The sequence below is a fragment of the Mytilus californianus genome, unplaced genomic scaffold, assembly GCF_021869535.1.
Source record: "Mytilus californianus isolate M0D057914Y unplaced genomic scaffold, xbMytCali1.0.p SCAF_84, whole genome shotgun sequence".
Taxonomy (NCBI): Eukaryota; Metazoa; Mollusca; class Bivalvia; order Mytilida; family Mytilidae; genus Mytilus; species Mytilus californianus.
Window position 1 is genome coordinate 38,814 of NW_026262739.1, and position 18,865 is coordinate 57,678.

An 18,865-nucleotide genomic window follows, 5' to 3' on the forward strand; every position below is an offset into this window, starting at 1 on the left:
AAAACTCAGATAAAATGCTTACTAGTATTAACTGGAACGATGATTCCCCAATCTTCTCTAATCTTCTGAACTCCGACAATATCTAACGGTCTTCCTCCTGTGATTGATTTTGTCTTCCTCCCTGTCTCTGGTACATTTTGGCATTTTGGATGAGAACTGAGTGAAATTGGCACTTCACACAATTTGCGTCTTTTCCTATTTTGATTATTTCTCGAATAAAATGAAAAATGTGCACTGCACACACATAAATGTTCAAATGAATCTGGAAGTATTCCAGCCTCCGTTAGAATTTCATATGTATGAGTTTCTGTGAAAGTGGATAGGGGTTTTAAATCATCTGAACAAGTCACTAAGTTGTTTTCAAATTGTTCAAAAAAGCAGGAATGTAGGGTCATATTTGATTACCATGTATGTTCTGAAAGTTCTGTCTGCATATTTATGTTGAAATTTGACTCTTTTCTGAAGAGCTTCATAAAAAGGGCTGGCTAAAATCGGGATGATAGCAAAGCTAAATGTGGACTATTTTTTTCACAGTTTCTCCATCTGTAACTGAACTTTAAGTATTGTTCTTGAACAAATACATTTTTAAAGTCAAATTCTTTATATTAAATAGAAGTCAAAGCTTCGAAGTCAGTCATTAGAAAGTGGAAATTTTGAAACAATGGCAGTGTTTGTCTTTTTTAAAAGAGGTTTTAATTTCACTATCAAATTTACTCATTCCAATTTTTTTCCTAAAGTTAGCTAACATACTAAGGTTTAAGTAGAGCATACTCACAAGGTTGTGTAAAATTGCGTTATATCATTTTACTCCCTCAAAAAAACCTTTAATTTTAGAAATTTAACATTTCTCCAAATACAGTGTTTCCCTCCTAATATGACGACTTATTCCAATATTCAGATAACAGATAATTTAATACTATACTATATCATTTTAAAGATAAATGATTGAACAATTCAAAAATACAAGTGTTTTTAAATATCATACACAGTGTTTCTATTCAGACGGGGTCTAAAAGTACGTAAAATTGCAACTTTCTTAACAATTACCCAGTTGAATTATACCAAATTTTGATGTGGTTGCTATGGTAACCAAGGAGACATTTATACAAAACTAGACTTATTTTTCAAAGTTTCATACAACAGTTAACTAATTTACATAAAATGAATAAAATCTGCAGATAGCCGTGGCCAACCCATTTTGATGCTTACAGAGAATGTCTCTTAAAGTAAATTTAACATCACAGTGGTATAAAGTAGGGATACTTTCTGATTCAGTAGGTCAGAAGATTTATCACATCGGGAAACAACGTGTAACATGTGCCGTTTTAAAGAATCAACTCTGGAAACATGTATATCTGGACAAATAATCTCAAGTGCAGCAATAATATTGCTTGGTGATAAGTTCAATCATTCATTTCTCTCGAAAATTGCAGAGAATAGAAAATAGGTTATTTCCATTTTGTTTGTGCAAATGCCAATTTCATCTACTTTAAAATCTGTCAAAACAAAAGAAATGAGAAAATATTTAGATGTAATATCTTTTGGTTTTTCGTTTTCTAATAAATAATTTTGTAATACGTTATTCAATATTTTGCAGACTTTATTATACTTTATTCTATCGCAGAATATTTATTTTATAACAAGATGCATGCAGAATCGAAGATTCTGTGTTTTCTAGATTTTAAAATAGAATAAACAGGAACATATATATTGATAGATATACTGTTCCCAGGGATAAATAAGGATTTCATTGTCATACCATGCAAGCGAAAAGCCCCAAGATTAGCAAAAAAAAAAAAAAAAACAATAATGAGAGTGTGGGGAGTTGCTGGATTTAAATTTAAACATAATTATAAAACGCTATAGCAATTCATCTATTTTTTAGTTGAAAAGGACATATGACGGACACATTATTATGTCAAGATAAATCTCCAGCAGAAAGGGTACCTTTTTGGAATTATTATTTTTATAATTTTATTTTGTTGGAATGCTGCCATGTGTTCCTTTTTGGTTGAAATTTTATGTTGTTTGGTTTTTTTTTTTTACCTTGGAAGTTGCTTGTCTATGACGAGTGCCCCCCAAGGATGACTGGGGAATAGAGGTATGGTCACCATTGGTCTTCCTCCGACCGGCAGTAAAACCCTTGCTAAAGTGGGGCGTCCGTTTGACTGTGCGGGATGTACAAATTAGCAGCCACGTCCGGTCAGAATGGGGACGTTAAATCCGATGCCTCGTGTAAAGAGAGTGCCACGCTCTTTGCACGTTAAGAACCCTTGCAACAACTCTTTGAGGGGTCCGTAGGTGACCTGTTGCAAGGCTAAATTTCTGTCCCTATCCAATATACCCTCATTTCCCATGGCAGTCTAAATTTCTTCGACCTTAATCCAGGACACCCTTCTTACAGAACTTACCTATTGTATTTATTGTTAATTTGTTCTAGTCCTGAATATGCATGAAATATTTGCCACTGGACGTTAAGCAACCAATAATCAATCAATCAATCTATGATGAGTGTTACTTAAGATTTCATTTTGTTCATAGTTTATTCTTATTATTTTCATCACTGACTTGAAAGATCTACTAGCATGAATATTGACAGAGACATTGGACTGAAACATCTTTATTTAACTGTATCTCCAGCATGTTATAAATATATAGCATCCTTGGTAAAAAAAATTGTGCAACTTAATGAATGTTAGACCTCAAATAAAACTTTTGGGACTTTTCAGATCAGATTTATCAGATTTGCAGAGAAGCTTCTTTAAGTTCTATTGAAAGTATCAATAACGAAAAAGAAAAAAAATCTATTTTTCTATATCTTGACTGATAAATAGTCTTAGTTTATGTGCATATGAATGTTTTTATGGTTATTATGAGTATGATTTCATTGCATGTGAGACTTTCTTTTGCTTTGTTTAGTTTGGACAAATTATTTTGATATTTACAATTTCATTCTTTTACATTTACAGAAGGACAATGTTGGCATTTGGGAAAGAAGATCACCTTAGGAGATTTAATGAAGTTTATTACAGGGTGCTCAACTGTTCACCCAGGGGGTTTTGATTGTAAATTTACATTTAACTTCACAAAAGATACAGGTTATCCATCTGTTTCAGCATGTACATTTGACCTAAAACTTCCACTCAATTTGGCATCATTCCCAAAATTCAAGGAAGTTATGATGGAGTCCGTCATCTCCGTTTCTGGCTTTGGAATGATTATCAGACCTCGGGTTATTTAAAATGTTATTGTAATTAATTACCAATTTAAAAGTAAATAAATGTAATGTGTTGTTCGGCATAGCATATTTTCATTACATGTAAGGGCTATTCCATTTTAATGTATGTGGAAGGGTAGGAAGGGACTATCAAAAAATCCCTACAACCAAGAATTGTTTTTGTTGAGCCTTCGAGGGATAAAAGTGAGACAGAGCGATCCTACATTCAGGCGGCGTTGACTACAAATATTCACTCTATAGTTAAAGTTTTTATCAAATTTTAATAACTTTCTTGAACTATCCTGAAGTCTACCAAATTTGGACAGAAGATTGTTTATGATCATAAGATAGTAGTAAATTTTGTAAAAAAAAAATCTTTTTTTCTGTATATTACTTATTAATAGACTTAGTTTTTCTTATAGTTAACATTACATACAGTCTGCAGTTAAGGGGGCTCGCGAGTATAAATCAATTTTTTTTTTAAATATATGATTTCGCTATTTTTTTCTATATAAACTCTTTACAAAAGGCATCGGATTTAACGTCCCCATTCTGACCGGACGTAGCTGCAAATTTGTACATCCCGCACAGCTAAACGGACGCCCCACTTCAGCAAGGGTTTTAATGCCGGTCGGGGGAAGACCAATGGTGACCATACTTCTATTCCCTAGTCACCTTTGGGGGGATTCATGTTTTGATAAGTTGTATTAGTTAGGTTAGGAAGTACTCAATTGCATTGTTAAATGAAAATTGTATGTACATATATTTTCAAATATGTAACTTTTAATAAATTGTTCAATTTGGAATAACGTGTTTTTTTATTAAAGAAACGATTTATACTTAGCTTTCATCTTTTTCTTGTGTTGTTAGTTTGATGTATTTCCAAAACCCTCACTTTAAAATTCAAAAACAAGAATGTGTCCATCATTGTTCATAGTACACGGATGCCTTACCCACACCATCATTTTCTATTATCAGTGGACTGAAATTGAACTCTTAATTTGGTATTAAAATTGGAAGGATCATATCGTAGAGAACATGCATACTTACATTCAAGTTGACTGGACTTTAACTTCTTCAGAAACTACCTTGACAAAAAACTTTAACCAAAAGCGGGACAGAAGGGCGCACAGACCTAAATATATGATGCTCCTTAAAGGGAGGGGCCATAAAGATAATTGAATGGGAATATATTTGGGTCTTCAATGCAATTCCACTTTATACTTTATTTGGGATTTAAGGTCGGAGGAAGACCAATGGTGACCATACTTCTATTCCCCAGTCACCCTTGGGGGTCATTCAAAGATGACACACTATGCATTTCAGCTGAGGAAATGTGATGGCGATAATTGCTGTTTGCCCCCAGAAAGCAACCCTCTGCCAGAATGGCTTCCTGATCCAATCCTAGATGACACCGATGAGCATTATCTCCCATATGCTGAAGTCAAAGGCAAAGAAACAACAGAGAAACATAGGCCTTCCTTGATGAAAAAACTGAAAAAAGGTGAATGAACAATTAGAAATACCAGCAGAACCAGTCAGTGTTGAGACCAATGACAAAAATGTGGAAGTCGATGACATGGTTACCGAGATGAGAGATGAAAATGTGGAAACAACAACAATGCCAAATGAAGACAAGGAATACGTTGATATCCCGGATTCTCCGGCTAGCTTATGCACCGTGTAGAACGCTAGATCAATGGCCGAGTGTGTGGAGTGCAGAAAACCCCGTGTGATTTATTCATATCGAAAAATGACTGAAAGACAACAATACAGTTTGGCTCTGGGCTTAAGTGATTGGGAGTACTCATACGGTTTACCCCTGTTACCTTCATCAAACCCTATGTACAAATCTGTAATGTGCCGATCATCACTATCGTGTGAAAGTCCAGTAGAAATAGCATATTCCAGAGCCGGTCTAGGTCCACTGAACATTTGTTGCTATTGTTGTAGTGAATCCGAGGGTCAAGTTGAACAGAAACTTCATAAAAAATTTAAGACTGTTCTACCAATTTCCCAGGAATGTCTTGATTGTAGAAAAGAAATCATTACCCAACGACTTGATGGCAAACAGGCAAAGAAGTGAAATTAACACTGCTGTCAAACAATTTCATTAGATAACATTGAGTATTTATTTGAACAACAGTCAGGTAGCACATGTTTCCCCTATCTTTTTGGGAAGAAAGAAATACACGGAACACTGAACATTAAAGCATGGGCAATACTAACTCCAACAAAAAACCTGGAGTGATATCAGGTGCCCGGAATGGAGAGCATATCCTGCTTCGCATGCGACATCCGTCGTACTGCAAAATGGTCAAAGCTGATAATAGGTCTATATCGTTAAAATGTCAAAATCAGTATAAAGAGAACTGGAATCACACAGGGTATATGTAAATGATCGTTTGTGACACACTCACCTAATAGCGATTTACCAGACCATGATGTCGACCGTAAAACTTTTTAAGCGATGATGTTTGTCGAGGCTGAAATTATCCTTGCCTCAGCAGTTTATTTGTCAGTGTCCTAGCTCTCTCAAGAAAGTCATCCCCAAGGGTGACTGGGGAATAGAAGTATGGTCAATGATTTCAAAGCTACGAACAAGCCTTTGTATGCCAGCAAAGTTGGCCGTTCATTCAGCCACGAGTCGACACAGACTCGAATGAACTGGCCCATTGATGCTGAAACATTTACGATGTTGCCAGTTCATAACGAACCATCTGAAAGAATAATTACAGCAAGAAAACTAAATTCTATCAAAACCAGTACTCAGTCCACTCAATCTTCCTTACAGAGCTCAATGGCATCACCTAAAAAATGAAAGTAAGAAATCAAGTTAAAAAGATGCAAATAAATCACAGTTGAGGCAATAGATCTATCTGGGATCTTCCCGACGATATAGATAACTCATCTATCGTAAATAGCCTTCCTATGTCTGCCTCTAATACAAAGTCTACTAGTTTTTCTTTAACATCTCGTAAACATTCTTCTAAAGCCCCGTCTCCTCTCCGTTCTCCAGAACAGCAGATCGTCCCCAAAACGTCAGCAAATTCCTCCCCTCAGAAGTCTTCTGATAGGTCACGGGGTAGGGGTCGAGGCGGAGTAACACCAACTTCAACTAGTCAAGGAGATCGACGACTCTTCTCACAAAATAGATTTGCCACTCTTACTGATGAATCAGAAATGGAATGGGAGAGTGTTGTACCACCCGAAAGATCACAATCTCAGGGTGATCGAAATAAGAACGCTGGCAAACTCGCCCTTCCATTCATAAATTATGACAAGTATCATTCAATGGAATTGCCAAAGTCTTAAAATAAATCTTCTCGAGTTAACACTTCTAGTTCAGTCTTTTTTACTTATAGCATTTTGCCTTCAACGCAGCTACATTAAGGCCGTTTTACACTACTTTCGAAAAGGGCAGATAACTCCGTTCAATCTCATTAAATAACAATCACAGACCATACAGCAATATGAAAAACAAACCACTATTCACAAATTGCACACGACATATACTGAACAAAAGCAAACATAAAAATCACAGAGTCGGGATAGCCTGTCAAGACTTGGTACAGACACAATTGTGGTGGTTTCTGGGTACACAAACCTCCCCCTTATCGATCATGACCCTCTGGAATTTTTAACACAAAATAAAACCCATACAGTATGATTACCAACATAGTGACCACAGGCCAGAACAACCAAAATAGGCCGACGATACTTAATTTTAATAGATAACTGGGTAAAAATGTGTCTACATTTCTCAGTTGATCCGGTATTCTAAAGCTTGTGTGAGATTGATTGTTGGTTGCTTAACGTCCAGTGGCAAATATTTCATGCATATTCAGGACGAGAACAAATTAACAATAAATATAATAGGTAGGTTCTGTTAGAGGGGCGTCCGGGATTAAGGTCGGAGTAATTTAGACTGCCACGGGAAATGAGGGTATATTGGATAGGGACAGAAATTTAGCCTTGCAACAGGTCACCTACGGACCCCTCAAAGAGTTGTTGCAAGGGTTCTTTACGTGCAAAGAGCGTGGCACTCTCTTTACACGAGGCATCGGATTTAACGTCCCCATTCTGACCGGACGTGGCTGCAAATTTGTACATCCCGAACAGCCAAAAGGACGCCCCACTTTAGCAAGAGTTTTACTGCCGGTTGGAGGAAGACCAATGGTGACCATACTTCTATTCCCCAGTCACCCTTGGGGGTGAGTCATGTTGGAATCCATGGAAACACGGTTGTAGACGAAGAAGCAAAAAATACCCTTGATGATCCCTTATCTAACTGTGATATACCATATGCCGATTTTAGATCTAATATTAGAGAATATGTTTTCAATATATTGGAAAATGAATGGAGTAAAAAAGTCGATAATAAATTACATGAAATTAAACCTAAATTAGGTAAACTTTTTAATACTTTTATGTGCAGAAAAGATCAGTGTGTTATTTCTAGATGCCGTATTGGTCATACCAGAATAACACATGAATATCTTCTGAAAAATGAAGAAGAACCACAATGCATACATTGCAACTGCAAGTATACTATTAAACGTGTTTTAATCAATTGTATTGACTTTGCTGATATTCGTAGGAAGCATTTCAATGTCAATAATTTGTATGATTTATTTGATAGTGTTCCAATTACAAATATTGTTTCATTCCTAAAAGAAGTTGGAATATATTATAAAATATAAAATGCTGTATGAATTGAAAATGATTTTAATTGTTATCACCTTATCTTAGTGTTGATTTTTATTTGTAAATAAACAATTTTGCTTTAAACTTGAGTTTTAGTATATTGAATGACCTTTTGTCTGATTTTAAAAATATACTTTAATTTGTTGAATGTTCGAATTAGCTCTCGCCGCGATATAGCCTTTTTTGCCCTAAGGCGGCGTAAAGCAAACACCAATCAATCAAGATACTCTATCATTGAAAAGGCCGTTTCATTGGTAGAATGTGTTGCTAAGTTTAAAGATTTATTTCGTACATGAGACGGAACATCAGCTAACAGACTGTTTTTATTTTTCAACTTCACAAGATAGATAATTCCGAGGAATTCGTATATAGCACCATCAACCCACATGATAACAGCAGAAATTTGTATTTTATCTCAGATGTCCCCTTTTTAATTAAAACTGCCAGAAACTGATTCAGCAACTCTTTCTCTCATAGAAACACCAGACGACTATGGAAAAATGGAAAAGACATCTCAAGGATGCACATTGTGAGACTTTGAACACTTTGAGTTGCAACTATAAAGTACCTGTCATGAAGACAATGTGTCAGAAACTGAAACTTTAACAATTTTTTCCATTGGCTGAATGTGAGAAATTTGTTTGAAGGACGTAATAAAAGGAATCCTGATCTGTAACCCATCACAGACGGTGATAATCCACGACTAATTTGGTTATAATCAACATTTTTTTATTATTTGACGGAATGGCAGCAGTCAGTCATGCAAATACCAAACCTGGAGCTGTCACAGAAATTATCTATGCAACTAAGCGCACATACTCTAGCCAGTGACTGAACTTCCAATTAGTGAAACAACCACCTACTCGACCATCTTCGCTAGCCAAGGGTTACGATCCATTTCCCTTCTCTCCACCCTTGGCAGATTGAGATAGAATTTCGGAGACACAAGGTAATGATTTTCATTGGTTGCAGTCGAAACTCGCTGCATCCAATCAAAAAGCGCCTATAACATGATCACGTGTAAAAGTAGAAAGTGTATGTAAACAATTGCCACGTGCTTATTGTGCAACAAGTCTTTACATCCCTAAACATACGACTATATTTAGTGACAATTTGAATGTTTTTAATCAACTAATAGAAGTTCCTGTGTATGTTTCTTACACAAATGCATGAATGTCAACGTATCTTTTCGTTTCCTGCTTTACCAAGTGTGTAGAATCTAGACGCTACCGTGTTTTACTTCCAAATTGAAGAGTTCAAGCGCTACCATTGGTCAAGAATAATGTATTCGGAATAGGCGTGACTTTAATCTACCGATAGATGGCGCAACATTGTTATTACAAATGTTGGCTTAATCTGCCAAGGGTGGAGAGGAGGGAAGTGGATCGTTACCCTTGGCTAGCGAAGATGCTACTCGACAGGACGAGAATAGATTGTAGGACAGCAGTCACTAATCAATAAGTGACAATTATTTTTTGGTACGTCACACAGGTAACGGTGTCACGGAATAGAAGTTCCTTCATAATATAAGTTCCAAAAGGAAAAAATATTCTGGAATATTATTTCCACAGGAATAAATATTACAGTATATGTTCCTAACGGAATAAATGGTATAGAATATTTGTTCCAACAGGAATAGATATAATGACATTGTTTATAACAAAGTTTCCAGTGGAACCTCTGTTCGGCGGAACAAATAGACTACTAGCAGTTACTGACATGCCAGCTCCAGACCTCAATTAAACTGATTGAAAGATTATAAAATTGAGTATGGAAATGGGGAATGTGTCAAAGAGACAACAACCCGACCATAGAGCAGACAACAGCCGAAGGCCACCAATGGGTCTTCAATGCAGTGAGAAACTCCCGCACCCGGAGGCGTCCTTCAGTTGGCCCCTAAACAAATATGTATACTAGTTCAGTGATAATGGACGTCATACTAAACTCCAAATTATACACAAGAAACTAAAATTAAAAATTATACAAGACTAACAAAGGCCAGAGGCTCCTGACTTGGGACAGGCGCAAAAATGCGGCGGGGTTAAACATGTTTTTTGAGATCTCAACCCTCCCCTATACCTCTAGCCAATGTAGAAAAAACAAACGTACAACAGTACGCACAGTAAAACTCAGTTTAAGAGAAGTCCTAGTCCGATGTCAGAATAGGAAACAAAAGAAAATAAACAAAATGACAATAATACATAAATAACAACAGACTACTAGCAGTTACTGACATGCCAGATCCAGACCTCAATTAAACTGATTGAAAGATTATAAAATTGAGTATGGAAATGGGGAATGTGTCAAAGAGACAACAACCCGACCATAGAGCAGACAACAGCCGAAGGCCACCAATGGGTCTTCAATGCAGCGAGAAACTCCCGCACCCGGAGGCGTCCTTCAGTTGGCCCCTAAACAAATATGTATACTAGTTCAGTGATAATGGACGTCATACTAAACTCCAAATTATACACAAGAAACTAAAATTAAAAATTATACAAGACTAACAAAGGCCAGAGGCTCCTGACTTGGGACAGGCGCAAAAATGCGGCGGGGTTAAACATGTTTTTTGAGATCTCCACCCTCCCCCTATATTTCTAGCCAATGTAGAAAAAACAAACGTACAACAGTACGCACAGTAAAACTCAGTTTTAGAGAAGACCGAGTCCGATGTCAGAATAGAAAACAAAAGAAAATAAACAAACTGACAATACATAAATAACAACAGACGAAATGTCTTCATCATATGAATATGAGGCACAATCCCCCCCCCCCCCAAGGGTGACTGGGGGATAGAAGTATGGTCACCATTGGTCTTCCTCCGACCGGCAGTAAAACCCGTGCTAAAGTGGGGCGTCCGTTTGGCTGTGCGGGATGTACAAATTTGCAGCCACGTCCGGTCAGAATTGGGACGTTAAATCCGATGCCTCGTGTAAAGAGAGTGCCACGCTCTTTGCACGTTAAGAACCCTTGCAACAACTCTTTGAGGGGTCCGTAGGTGACCTGCTGCAAGGCTAAATTTCTGTCCCTATCCAATATACCCTCATTTCCCGTGGTACTCTAAATTTCTCCGACCTTAATCCCGGACGCCCCTATTACAGAACCTACCTATTGTATTTATTGTTAATTTGTTCTCGTCCTGAATATGCATGAAATATTTGCCACTGGACGTTAAGCAACCAACAATCAATCAATCAATCACAATCACCCCTGTTAGGGGTTTAGTATTATACAATCATAAAATATATGAGAAGAAGATAACCCGTGTCATGCCAACAACTGGTTTTAGAATAAATATGTTTAATTCCGATGCAAAGACCCTATAAGTGAATCAATATTAAAGCCAAAATATGCAATCTTTAATGACCTGACAACAGTGTCGTAACTATATCCCTTCTTAATAAGTCTGTTTAAAGGTTTTGTTAGCTTTTGAGGTGAATACTGACATTTTTTGTGCTTTGTAAAGAATATTACCATAAAAGATTGGATGTGAAATACACGAACGTATAAGATGTCTGCATGTTGAGTTATATTTACGAATGATGTCCTTATACCGATGATAAAATTTAGTATACTTAGACGACGGACGCCAAGTGATGAGAAAAGCTCACTTGGCCCTTCGGGCCAGGTGAGCTAAAAAAAGGAGACATGAACTAGCTCATAGCAAAACAACATCATATCTTACACTTTTCTTGCAATGCATGTATGATCAAAGGGAACCTAATAGGAATATGCATGTATTGTAATATTTGTCACTGGGATGCAATCAATCCATCATAATAAAATGTAGTTCACTTTCAGGCAACTCTTAACTATGTTGAGAAACACGTGTCCTAAGGAGGCATGATCCTAAAGATCCTAATGTCATCCTTGAGTTGTCAATAACATATCTAGTATTATAAATTGATATTATAATCGTACTCATAATTATAAAGTACTCTTATTTTTAATAGGTATTTGCATTAACTGTAGGAGAAAACTTTTAGACAACATAGAAGAGCCAAAGAAGATTACAGCAGAGAAGAGCCAAAGAAGATTACAGCAGAAAAGGTAACTAAAAAACAAAACCAATCCTGCCTATATAATTCATAAAAAACATGACAATCTCGGGTTTACGGTAGCAAAATGAAAATTGTCATATCAGCACTAAGATGTATATGTATTGAGTACGTAATATTTTAAATCATTTTAACATAGAATTAACAGTACATTCTACACCTATTTTATATTTTTAAATCTTAATGCTATCATACAGTTTCTAACATTTTATATTTTTAAATCTTAATGCTATCATACAGTTTCTAACAGCAAAAACCATACTTTGTTTTATTCTCCCATCAATACAAAATGTACAAGGTATAGATACTCAAATATTTGCTCTATTTGTACAAATACAAGTTTAAATGAAGCCTTCAATTGTCCTGCTTCTTGAGCGAACTGTAATGCTAAAATTACGGTCGATTTAGAGGTCCTCATTGTTTTTATACCATGAAACAAATACAACAGTTGAAAAAAACCTGAACGTATTGTAAAGTTAAATTGCAGGACAAAAATTATTTGTACTTACTTTTTTCCTTTTTTTTCGCGGTTGCACAAATAATTTTAATATGATTTAAGGAATGACTGTAATATTTTTTTCTGTCTATGAAGAAATAACATCAAAAATGTGGTGCACACTGAATAACCCGCCTAGCGGGTTATTTTAAAGTGTGCACCACATTTTTTATGTTATTTCGAATAGACAAAAAAAAAATATTACAGTCATTCCTTAAATAATATTAAAATTATTTGTGCAACCGCGAAAAAAAAGGAAAAAAGTAAGTACAAATAATTTTTGTCCTGCAATTTAACTTTACAATACGTTCAGTTTTTTTCGAATAGACGGAAAAAATACGATATTTTAACACCCTGAAGTATCCAAGTACACCCTGAGGCGAAGGGTGTACAGGGTACTGAAGGGTGTTAAAATATCCATATCTACGGATATGAACGTAGATAACGAATTTATCCCCGGTCTTAGTCCAAATCTGGCAATTTTTTGGGACATTCGACCACACAGTGTAACGTGAAAGCAACGTTTTTTTCATTATTTAAAAAAGTGTTATTGAAATTTGGTAATTTGACATATTTTTAACAGGGTGTATAATTTATGAAAATTTTGTACATGTATTCATAATTTTGTAAAAATTGTATTTAGGGAACTATGTTTATTATAGAAAATCACAATAATTTGGTAATTGTGATGTTTCATATATGCATCCACATGCGTCAGAGTCTCTGGTATCCTGCTTTTGTTGCGAAAAGCTGTACTGGTTTTGTAAGCTCTATGTTATATTGCAGGGTAAAAACAATAATCTTACAGTCACTTGCACCTTTTGGCGAATATGGGTGATAGTAAGTGTTAATAAAGCTTTAAAAGAATATGAAAAAATTAAAACAGATGGTACAGGTAAACTTGGAAGAAGTCAGCTTCCTACCTTTTCAAGTTGGTCTGACAAGGACAGTGCAGCTGTTAGATTCATACGTACTGTTTGCAGTGCTTGGTGTCTGGTGGTAACGCATCATCTGGCTGCCCAAAAGATTTAAAAACTTATCTCTTTTCGAAAGGAAATAACTAAGGATTGTCTTATTCCAGGCATAGATTACCTTAGCCGTATGTGGCACAACTTTTTGGAACTTTGAACTATTTTGATCTAAGCGTCACTGATGAGTCTGATGTAGACGAAACGCGCGTCTGTCGTATTAAATTATAAGCCTGGTACCTTTGATAACTATCATCATCTAAATGAAGAAGATAAAAAAGAACTTTTGTACACACAGTGAATGATTGTGGGTAAGCTATGCATGTTGTATATAGGATATATTTGGGTACCACATGGGGTACTACTGAAATTACAAAGGCTTGTACATATGTTATTGAAAATGAAGTATTGTAACTTAAAATTGGTTTTGTTTTCAAAAACCTTTTGTTGTCTTGAATAAATTCTATCAGTAAATTGGTTAAAACATTTCATGTTTCTTGTACTAGTATTGCTTTTCATGTCATCATCCTTCATCTCTTTAAAAAAAAACACTTATCAATTCCGATAGAATATGAATTAGTTATATGCCACTGGATATAAAGCAAAAACAATATATCTTTTCATCATTTATATCACCATAACAAAATATATTTTAAATATTTTATATACCCCTAGGTTAAATGGGGAGCAGTTTGCAGATTTTATAAAAGACATTGTCACTTCCCAAAGAATAAGAAATAGGGGTGACAGGAACATACGATGGATTTGTTTATTGTAACTTGGCACATTCAATGAAGGTATGCATGAAACAAATATAACGAATCAAATAGATGATATCTTTTTATAAAGGAAAAAAATCCATAGACAAGAAATAATTCTTGGACATCGGTATACAAATTCATATTCAAATAAATATCAAAAGTTAAAGAAGTGCTAGAATAATGTCAGCTACGTTATCATTTGTATGCCCCATTTATGGGCATTATGTTTTCTGGTCTGTGCGTCCGTTCGTATGTCTCGCCGCAGGTTAAAGTATTTGGAGGCACAGACCAGAAAACAATATGCCCCTCTACTATCGTAGGTGGGGCATACAAAGATATTTTATGATACCTAACACAGAATCGCAATCAGAATCAACCCAGTGGAAAGCATCCCGTTGGTTCAGAATAACTGCATCCACAGCTAAAAAGGCAAAAACATTATGAAACTTGCTGAAATCGCCTCCAACAGATGCAAGTCTGAGAAAATTTCAGGCATACATCGGCAGGACTGTTTGGAATATTTCCTCATATATGTATACATCACCAGACATGCTATATGGAATTGAAAATGAAGAAAAAGCCAGAAAATTCGAAAAGAAAAGTCCATTATCAGATGGCAAAATCAAAAGCTCAAACACAACAAACGAATGGATAGCAACTGTGATATTCCTGACTTTGTACAGTCATTTTCTTATGTAGAAATGACTTTGTACAGTCATTTTCTTATGTAGAAAATGGTGGATTTAAACCTGGTTGTATTGCTATCTTAACCTCTCACCTAATAATATAATTCTAAATTCCATTGTAAGCCGGAGTAAATCGTCACGGTTTCATGACAAAATTAGGTCTATGAGCTGATAGACAAAACACTGTCAGCCAATCAGAAGACGCGTTACATCAAAAATTAAATTATTCGACAATAAGTAAATACATATTATAAGTTATCTACGTTCATATCCGTAGATATGGATATTTTAACACCCTGAAGTATCCAAGTACACCCTGAGGCGAAGGGTGTACAGGGTACTGAAGGGTGTTAAAATATCCATTTCTACGGATATGAACGTAGATAACGAATTTATCCCCGGTCTTTGTCCAAATCTGGCAATTTTTAGAGAAATTCGACCACACAGTGTAACGTGAAAGCAACGTTTTTTTTTTCATTATTTAAAAAAGTGTTATTGAAATTTGGTAATTTGACATATTTTTAACAGGGTGTAGGGTACTACCTTTGATAGAACCCTACAGGTATTCAAATATACGACATTTTTAATCCAGAGACAGAAACTTGAATGGGTCGAATTTGGCGCTCAATGTTGTGAGAGTTACATTATAGACGGTGTGACGTCAACGTGGGTCATTTGCATAGCTAGGTCAGTAGTCCCATTCATTGACAATGTGGCAGCTAATTGATGCATTTACTAAAATGATTGCAAATGATCGACATAATAAGATAAAATTGTTATTGGATTAAATATTTAATTACAGACATCATGGATAATCTACAGTGTTCAAAATTTCCAAGGAACAACCATAGAACTAAGGAAAACGCGCGTGAAGTCCCCCGGTGTAATGGTTAGCAACGTCCGGGTATATCGGTTAGCAACACCCAGGGGCTATGGGTTTTGTAACAACGTGCGTTAACCAATCAAAATCCTAGAAATATACTAAGCCGGGGATAAAGTGTATATATCTATTGTCTGTTTATATAAATGAAATTTGTATATATCAATATCTTTGTAAATGAATATATTGTATATATCTATCTAACTGCAATATTTTTTAACCTTGTAAAATGATATTACATGCTTTTATATTACTTATTTTAGGATGATTTTGAAAAGGATACCAGTAACCAAGACAAACCGTATGACCTAAGAGAAATACTTCCGACATACGATTCAGTAAGTTGTATAATTTATGAAAGTTTTGTACATGTATTCATAATTTTCTAAAAAATGTATTTAGGAACTATGTTTGCTATAGGAAATCACAATAATTTTGTAATTGTGATGTTTCATATATGCATCCACATGCGTCAGGGTCTCTGGTATCCTGCTTTTGTTGCGAAAAGCTATACTAGTCTTGTAAGCTCTATGTTATATTGCAGAGTAAAAACAATAATCTTACAGTCACTTGCACCTTTTGGCGAATATGAGTGATAGTAAGTGTTAATAAAGCTTTAAAAGAATATGAAAAAATTAAAACGGATGGTACAGGTAAACTTGGAAGAAGTCAGCGTCCTACCTTTTCAAGTTGGTCTGACAAGGACAGTGCAGCTGTTAGATTCATACGTACTGTTTGCAGTGCTTGGTGTCTGGTGGTAACGCATCATCTGGCTGCCCAAAAGATTTAAAAACTTATCTCTTTTCGAAAGGAAATACTAAGGATTGTCTTATTCCAGGCATAGATTACCTTAGCCGTATGTGGCACAACTTTTTGGAACTTTGAACTATTTTGATCTAAGCGTCACTGATGAGTCTGATGTAGACGAAACGCGCGTCTGGCGTATTAAATTATAAGCCTGGTACCTTTGATGACTATCATCATCTAAATGAAGAAGATAAAAAAGAACTTTTGTACACACAGTTAATGATTGTGGGTAAGCTATGCATGTTGTATATAGGATATATTTGGGTACCACATGGGGCACTACTGAAATTACAAAGGCTTGTACAGATGTTATTGAAAATGAAGTATTGTAACTTAAAATTGGTTTTGTTTTCAAAAACCTTTTGTTGTCTTGAATAAATTCTTTCGGTAAATTGGTTAAAACATTTCATGTTTCTTGGACTAGTATTGCTTTTCATGTCATCATCCTTCATCTCTTTAAAAAAAAAAAACACTTATCAATTCCGGTAGAATATGAATTAGATATATGCCACTGGATATAAAGCAAAAACAATATATCTTTTCATCATTTATATCACCATAACAAAATATATTTTAAATATTTTATATACCCCTAGGTTAAATGGGGAGCAGTTTGCAGATTTTTTAAAAGACATTGTCACTTCCCAAAGAATAAGAAATAGGGGTGACAAGAACATACGATGGATTTGTTTATTGTAACTTGGCAACATTCAATGAAGGTATGCATGAAACAAATATAACGAATCAAATAGATGATATCTTTTTATAAAAGAAATAATTCTTGGACATCGGTATACAAATTCATATTCAAATAAATATCAAAAGTTAAAGAAGTGCTAGAATAATGTCAGCTACGTTATCATTTTTATGCCCCATTTATGGGCATTATGTTTTCTGGTCTGTGCGTCCGTTCGTATGTCTCGCCGCAGGTTAAAGTATTTGGAGGCACAGACCAGAAAACAATATGCCCCTCTACTATCGTAGGTGGGGCATACAAAGATATTTTATGATACCTAACACAGAATCGCAATCAGAATCAACCCAGTGGAAAGCATCCCGTTGGTTCAGAATAACTGCATCCACAGCTAAAAAGGCAAAAACATTATGAAACTTGCTGAAATCGCCTCAAACAGATGCAAGTCTGAGAAAATTTCAGGCATACATCGGCAGGACTGTTTGGAATATTTCCTCATATATGTATACATCACCAGACATGCTATATGGAATTGAAAATGAAGATAAAGCCAGAAAATTCGAAAAGGAAAGTCCATTATCAGATGGCAAAATCAAAAGCTCAAACACAACAAACGAATGGATAGCAACTGAGATATTTCTGACTTTGTACAGTCATTTTCTTATGTAGAAAATGGTGGATTTAAACCTGGTTGTATTCTCACTTGCATGACAGTTGCATAAAATTCCATTATATTGACAAAACAAACAGACATTGTAGGTAAACATGTCAACAATAGGGGAACAGCAGTGAACATTGTGTTATTATCTTTATTATTATAAAACAAACAAATACTAGTATATAAACAAGCATACCATGGCACAATAACACAATGTGTTGTTTAATTTGCAATCTTACCAAATCTTATTTTTTTTTAATTTAACAAACATATTTGAATAACCAATGCCACTGATATGGCAACAGATGATACCATATAACTTGATCATCATTGAAAAAACTTTATAAAAATGTGTTGTATGAGACTGCGAAACAAAAATGTGCACAATTCGAACTGCTTGTCAAACGTATCAGATTTTGCTTTTTTGTCGCTTTACAAGATTTTCATCAACGCGCGCGTTCATAGAATCATTCAACTGTTTTGAAATGGATCAAAAGAAATTGTTTGCAAGCATCGACTGGGATGACCAGAAAATCTTTGAAATCCACTTGTCGGTGATTGGGAAACCTAGGAAAGGGGAAGACGAGTATCTAGTCGAGTGGAGGCAAAATGATAGGATTCACAATGTACGTGAATTCAGGACTTAAGATAAGTATATATATGTAATGCAAAAAAGTCGACTGACAGCGAAAACCCTGGTTGACACATTTAATATATTTACAAAGTTTCTTATAGTTCATCATAAAGAACATGCGAAATATATTTAAATGTCAAAGGTCAATCTGAAAGTGTAGAAGCTGCATTTTATGTTGTAAAAGGGAATAGATTGATTGATTGTTGGTTGCTTTACGTCCAGTGGCAAATATTTCATGCATATTCAGGACGAGAACAAATTAACAATAAATACAATAGGTAGGTCCTGTAATGTAGGCC